This window comes from Cebus imitator, unplaced genomic scaffold, assembly GCF_001604975.1.
Source record: "Cebus imitator isolate Cc_AM_T3 unplaced genomic scaffold, Cebus_imitator-1.0 Scaffold308, whole genome shotgun sequence".
Classification (NCBI taxonomy): domain Eukaryota; kingdom Metazoa; phylum Chordata; class Mammalia; order Primates; family Cebidae; genus Cebus; species Cebus imitator.
In genome coordinates, this window is record NW_016107623.1 from 1,688,268 (window position 1) to 1,695,703 (window position 7,436).

At 32.9% G+C, this 7,436-nt stretch overlaps 1 long non-coding RNA gene across 1 annotated transcript in view; it reads left to right on the forward strand.

Moving 5' to 3' along the window:
• LOC108285823 overlaps window positions 1-5,996 on the forward strand; it is a 30,001-nt gene extending 24,005 nt beyond the window's left edge. The window contains exons 3-4 of the long non-coding RNA XR_001817717.2: window positions 2,216-2,366; window positions 5,873-5,996. This is a non-coding gene — a long non-coding RNA (uncharacterized LOC108285823). The remainder of the gene's footprint in view (window positions 1-2,215; window positions 2,367-5,872) is intronic.
• The last annotated feature ends 1,440 nt before the right edge of the window (window positions 5,997-7,436 follow it).

Sequence of the window (7,436 nt, forward strand, 5' to 3'; positions counted from 1 at the left end):
CTGTAATCCCAGCTACTCAGGAGGCTGAGGCAGGAGAATTGCCTGAACCCAGGAGGCGGAGGTTGCGGTGAGCCGAGATCACGCCACTGCACTCCAACCTGGGTAAGATTAGTGAAACTCCGTCTAAAAAAAAAAAAAAAAAAAAAAAAATGCTTGTTGTCTGTAACTCGGTTCAGGCCCTCAATTTCTCTTAGAATCTTAGAAGAGTGGTGGTGGTAGCCTCCAATGCTATGCCAACCACCCTGCTTACAAAGTCCTCCTCATTGATGTGGTTTAGGCTGCTTTATGTCTCTAGATTATATTTCTTACAATATAGTAAGTTGTATAAGAACAGAGAGAGTTCATTTGTATCATCACCACATTATGAGAAAATATAACACATAGTAGACAGTCTACTCATAGCAGAAACCACGTAACACCTGTTCAAATGTATTACAATTTCAGTGTAGCTGGGGAGGACGGGTAAATTATTTGTCAAAAATTTCTTAACACTAACTAATCAAGTTAGCTTTTTAAAACTATATATACAGTGAATGACCCCTTTAGAAGTGATAATTTAATTGAACCTTGAGGTGTATAGAATATATATGGGAAGGGCACATTTCAGGCAGATGGAAAATGTGTGTCTGAAAGTAGAGGTCGTCTGACACTGCTGTAATGTAAGATGTGAGAGAAAACAATGAGGTATAGAGTGTGAAGGTAAAAGAATCAAATCATAAGGAATTTTTTATTCAATTTCTAGGAGTTTAAAATTTATTTTGTAGTTAAAAGAGACTGCTGAATGATTTTAAGCATGGAAACAAAATAACTCTATTTTCAATTTAGTGAGATATCAAGTTTGGAGTTAGGAGGATCATTTGGTTTAAGCACCCCTGGCCATGTGAACTTACATAAGAAGGCTAGATACTATATTACTACATACAAATATCCAAGATTTTATGAGATCAAAAACTGCAGAAGTGGAAGTAGTAATTATATTATGTTGAACATATGGAAATTAATGGCATATAGATCTGAAAAAAGAGATAAAAGCACAAGAGTAGTCCAAGTTGCTTTTCTAATTTCTAGATTGGGCAAGTGGACAGTTTATGGCATCATAAATCAATATAAGATAAAATGAAAATAAGTACATTTCATTTTTGGTATGTTTAGTTTCACATAGTTATGGGAAATTTAAGAAAAAATGTACAGTATTTAGTTACATATTTGTCTGGATCTCAAGAAAGTAACCTGGGCTGGAGCTATAGATTTAGGAGCCTTCAGAGTAAAACTAGTAAACCAGAGACTAAATGAAATAATCAAGGGAATAAATTTAGAATGAGGAAAGAAACAGAGAGAGAGAGACAGACAGACAGAAACAAAGAGGCAGGGAGAGACAGAGACAGAGAAAAGGAGATAGAGAAAAAAGGGAAGAAGAGAAAAATCAGATATGAATATTAAGAAGAAATTTCCATATGCAAATGAGAAAAACTATGCAAAACACATTTTGCACAAGCCAAATAGGAGAAAGTTTCAAGTAGAATCTTGTGAAAATAAGTTTCAAATGTTCAAAGAGCAAGTGAAACATAAAGGCTAAAATAATTTACTATATTAGCTCAAATTTCAGTAGTAAAAGATGCCAGATGAAAATAGCCTGGGTTAGAAATTATACTTTTATATAGCAACTTAATTTCTCATAAGCATTAGATATTTATTTGGTAAGGGCAATTTACCTTCACTGGGTACATAAATCAATTTAACTCTATTTTTCATTCTATTTAGCAGGAATTACCTAAACGGAATCTCAGTTAGTTTATACAGTTTCAGGATCAGAAGGTCTCTGTTCAGGAAGGTGATGAAGAACAATAAACCACCAGGAATAACTTAATTAGAAATAAATAAATTGGTTCAAAATGAATCACAGGAAAAAAAATTCATACTACTATTTTTATTGAAAGAATAACTAAAAACACTCAAACCTATAGTAACATTCTTGCCTTCCTTCTTTATCTATTCTATAATATACTTCCAGGTACACAAAAAATATATCATAAAAAAGGGAAGATAACCACATGTGAAGCTCCTAACATTTACAAACTTACTATATAACTTACAATAATTTATTGCTTTATATGTCAACAATTTTTACACCTTTTAGAGATGTTTCCTATATAGGACCCCATTTGATCTGAATGACAACAAAATAATTAAAATACCTCCTTTTCTCATGTTTTAGGTGAAGCAATTGAGGTTTCTTCCATGGGTCCAGGGAATTGATTAAGATCATTATTCTAGAGTTCAAGCCTGAAGACTACAAAAGACCAATAAAGCCACAGACGTGACTAATATAGCCTCCCAATTTATTCAAGTTTAAAAGAAAAAAGAAAGTAAGCAAAAGCTGTATTAGCATTTAGCTTATTATGAGTTTTCCCAGCACACACTCCTATTAATTTAATGACTTTTAAAATGGGCATTTAAAGCAGGACAAAAATGAATATGCAGGAAACCTGAGTATGTGGGAGTTATTTATCAGGGCGGGCATAGATGATGAATCATGCTCACTACATATAAAATTGCTGCTGAGCCTTTGCAATACTCTGTGCAGTTAGTTTATTGGAAATGAGAAATCAGTGTGCATTTCTGCTCAGACCCTCCAAGATATGATTTAATATTAAAATATATTTTCATAAATATTTTTAACCTTATAAAAAGGAAATCGTCATAAGAATTTGAGTAAGTTTTGAGTTATACCTCATACATCTTCAAATATATTCTGTCCTGGTAATTTTTGATGATGTGGTTGAAAGAAGCCTGGAATTATACTTTAGGTTTTCCTTCCTGGATGCCTCTTCCTTAATGTATATCCTTGGGGATAACACTTGGCTATCATGAACTCACAGTTCTACATGGCTGAGGAGGCCTCACACTCATGGTGGAAAGTGAAAGAGGACCAAAGTCCTGTCTTATATATTAGCAGGCAAGACAGCTTATGTAGGGGAGCTGCCCTTTACAAAACTATCAGATCTTGTGAGACTTATTCACTATCACAAGAACAGCACAGGAAAAACCCACCCCCATGATTCAATTACATCCCACCAGGTCCCTCCCAGGACATCTGGAGATTATGCGAGCTACAATTCAAATTGACATTTAGGTAGGGAAACAGCCAAACCATATCATTCGACCCCAGGTCCCTTGCAAATCCCGTGTCTTCACATTTTAAAATACAATCATGCCTTTCTAACAGTCCTACAGTCCCACAAAATCTTAACTCATGGCAGCAGGCCAGACAGCATGGGTAGGAGAGCTGCCTTTATAAAACGGTCAGATTTCATGACACTTGTTTACTATCATGAGAAAAGCATAGGAAAAACCCACCTCCATGATTTAATTATCTCCCACCAGGTCTCATGACACGTGGAGTTTATGGAATCTACAATTCAAGATGAGATTTGGGTAGGGACACAGCCAAACCATATTATTCCAGCCCTGCCCCCTCCCAAATCTCATGTCCTCACATTGCAAAACACAAACATGCCTTCCCAACAGCTCCCCAAAATCTTAACTTGTTCCAGCATTAACCCAAAAGTACAAGTTCAAAGTCTCATCCAAGACAAGGCAAGTCCTTTTTGATCACATGATCTCTCTCTTCGAGACTTTAGCTCCTTTTGAGGCAATGGGATTCCTGTGCAAAGGTCTAGGATCTGCCTCAAACCAAATTTATGAAATCTTGTCTATAAAAGAAACACAGTGAATGACGTGTTTTCTATCATCTGTTACAGAAGTGAAAGGTAGTGCTCTAGTGATTCTTCAACCTATAATTCTACAATTAGGAACATAACATTTTTGACTAAATATATGTTCAAATGAGGCAACAAGTGGCTATGAATTAAAATTTTAATGTTTGAACTACTTAACAATGGATATATTTTTTAAACTACTCATGGAGCAAAGCAGAAAAAGGGAAGCTCAGTTACACTCATTATTTGGACCGCAGAGAATTCTAGTTTATTCACTATGAGTGGGTTAACCTTATATCCTGGTTTGGTGGAATATTCTCACATTATTCCTGTTGTCTTATCATATTTATCATTAGCAACTCTTTCACCCTGAAAGTGCTTTAGTTTGCGTGCAAAATATACAAACATCTAATTTATCATTTGAATGTAACTGTTGAGTCAATACAAATTAAGCCAAATCAAATATATTTTTCTTGATGTACATTTTTGGAGTAAATATGGATTTTAATGAAACTGAATCTAACAAAGGGCAGTTTATTTTATAAAATAGAAATGAATAAAATTTTGAGGATATTGATGCTATGAGGTAAAAACTGAATAAATAAAATCCTTGCTAATTGTTGTAATTAGATACTAGCAGGCTAATCATAATTCAGCAAAACTCTGTATCTCTAAGTAATAATAAGGATCTTTAAGTATTAGTTTAATCTTGGCTCCTGTTTGACACTTCAGTTTGCATTTCTTACTCTCATAGCTTGGGAAAATTAACTAACCCTTTGACCTCAATTTTGTAATCTATAAAACACATAATAACAAAAGCCACCTCAACAGATTATTGTGAAGATGAAATGGCATAGTGCAAAATATTTAGCAGACCCACTGATATCAGTGTTCAGAAATTATGAGCCACTGTTGCTACTAATTCTGTGATGTTGATAACTATTACTTTGCAAAATACGAGTTTCACTACAATCATTTATATTATTATAAATATAGGATAGCCAAAGGAGGTACCACATAAAAACATTATTTAAAAATCAAAGTGAACATTCATTTCTTTTTAAATAATTTTTCAGGAAGAAGTAACAGGTTTTGTAAAACATAAATTCAAAAATTAAAATCTAGGAATGATCTCTACATACAAATTCCAAGAGGTAAGCCATGTCTCAAGGACCATTTATTGAATATTTATATATATTAAAAATTAAAAAGAATACAAGCTATGACAATATTTATTACACAGAATTCCAGAAGAGATAAATACTGTGTGAATTATGGTGTTATAAAGTTGTACAAGGGCTGGGTGTGGTGGCTTATGCCTGTAATCTCAACATTTTGGGAGGCGCAGGTGGCAGGAATGCATCTAGTCAGAAGTTTGAGACCAGACTGTGCAACAAATTAAGACCTTGTCTCTTGTCTCTAAAAAAGTATTGCATAAAAATTAGGTAGGTGGGGTGGCATGCACCTGTAGTCCCAACTACTCAGGAGGCCGAGGCAGGAGGATCACTTGAGCCCAGGAGCTGGAGGCTGCAATAAGCAATGATGCTGCCACTGAATTCCAGCCTGGATGACAGACTGAGACCCTATCTCATTAAAAAATAAATACCTAAATAAAAATTTCACCTCCAAGATGTGTGCTCTTCACAATTATTCTGTTAATAATTTATAGAGGATCTATAATAGAATTACACTGGTGTGTTTAGAAAAACTGACTATTATTTTATTGTTTATACAGATTATATAAATTACCTGTTTAATCATTTTTCAGTTAAGTATAATGTGAAGTAAATACATACATTAACTGACAGAAATCTGAGCTCCTTTTTTCTTAATGTTTTCCATTTTCACTGTAAAATGCAAGAATCTTATTTCTTAAATGACAACCATGTTAACATTAATAATCTAGAATTATTAACAATGTGCCTTTTGAGTGCCTTAATTATATAAAGAGCATTTGTTGTTTGTGAATATTCTACTTTTTCATTTAATATAATTCAGAATACATGAATAAATTAAAAATTGTGAGATATTTTGCAATTTTGTAGGGGACATTAAAATTGAAATTATCAATAAAATAAATCAAAATTTTGTGAAGTATTATGCTTTCCAAATTCTTCATTTTCTTTAACAGAACTGTTTTCTATGTCTTTCAGAATACACAGACTGAATTTTTCTTTAGATCAGTGTTTCTTTGATTAGGTCACTGTAAAGAGAAATTCAACAGGCCTTAAGGCCTTGCTCTCCCTAGTAATTCTTGGACTGTTTGTAGCTGGCAGCAGAAGGTAATAATATATTTTGAATTATTAAAGTAAAGGTTCATTTTTAACATTAATGAAAAATTCAAAGACAGGTTTTACTACAAGAATCGCTGTGAGAAAAAATGAGACGTTATTTTAGTGTGCACTATAGTTTCATATTATAATAAATATAACATCAACATTAATAAATATAGCATTACAGACACGGAAAAATGTGTTTATTTGTAACCTTGGCAATTTTGCACATTTTGGTTACAAAACTATACTTTTTGGGGAAAAATAGAACAAAGACGCAAATGATTATTTAAAAATATGCTAAAGGTGGTTACTATCTCATGATACATAACAAAATAACTAAATTTAGTAATTTTTGCTTCTATTTGCATTATCTAATATTTTCCAAAACATTATACTTTTATATTTATAGGTGTCAACATTTGTGTCTTGATTTGTAAACATATGTTTGTTATAAAATTAGGCTTTATAAAGTTTGCTTCAATTTGCATTTTTACCCTGCTTTAAAATTCATTTATGGAACACACCATTTGCTTGTCCAGAGAGTTTTACCCCGTTTGATATTGCTGATTGCATCCCTGTGGTGTAATGTGACATGCCCCTCTGTTCACTTTAGTCCTGTAAAATTCTGTTAGATCTAAAGTTTTATTTATTTATTTATTTAGTCAGTTATTTAGTTATTTCTATTATGCACTAAGCACTGCTGTTTTTCCAATGGAAAAGTTCATAATGTTCTGTTATCTTTTGTTTATTTTAATAGCCATTGCTGATCAATTAGTTTATTACATGCTTGATTTGTGATATTTGAATTCTGAAAATCAAATTTGCAAATGCTTGTTTATATTTTTTTCATATCAGAATGGTGTGTTACACTTTTACTTTGTTTCTTAGCTTTGTTTTGAGAATGTTTTTGTTTAAAAATACATACTTCTCATGCTTTCTTTTATTCTTGTAGTAACTGATGAGTTCAATGTTCACAATTTTTGTTTTTTTAATTTCTGTGTTGAATTTCCTAGGACTAACAGTAGAAAAGAATCTAGGGTTGTAAAGTGTGACGGCTTTCCTCATTTCTAAGTTCAAACATAATAGTTCCTGTCTCTATAGGGGTTTCTTCAACAAATAGAAATAAATGGAACTTTCCCTGGTTTAACATTCACTAAAGATATCTTTTCCTTCATCATTTTCTACTTTTAGTAGGGCTTTGGTTCTTAGCCATTTCTGCATTTCATATTGCTACCAAGACTCCAAGTTGCCTCTCTCCAAGGACCCTCCATTGCCTCCAGAACTCATATTTGCATGATGCTGCCATACTTAGCAGGACACATTTTAAAATTTATTTTCATTTGACTCGCTATTAAGTGTTCTATGTGCTTTCTTACCCTGGTTAGGACTTTTTACTTCTGAGGATAAATTAGTAGGTTTTTTTTTTTTTTTTTTTTTTTTT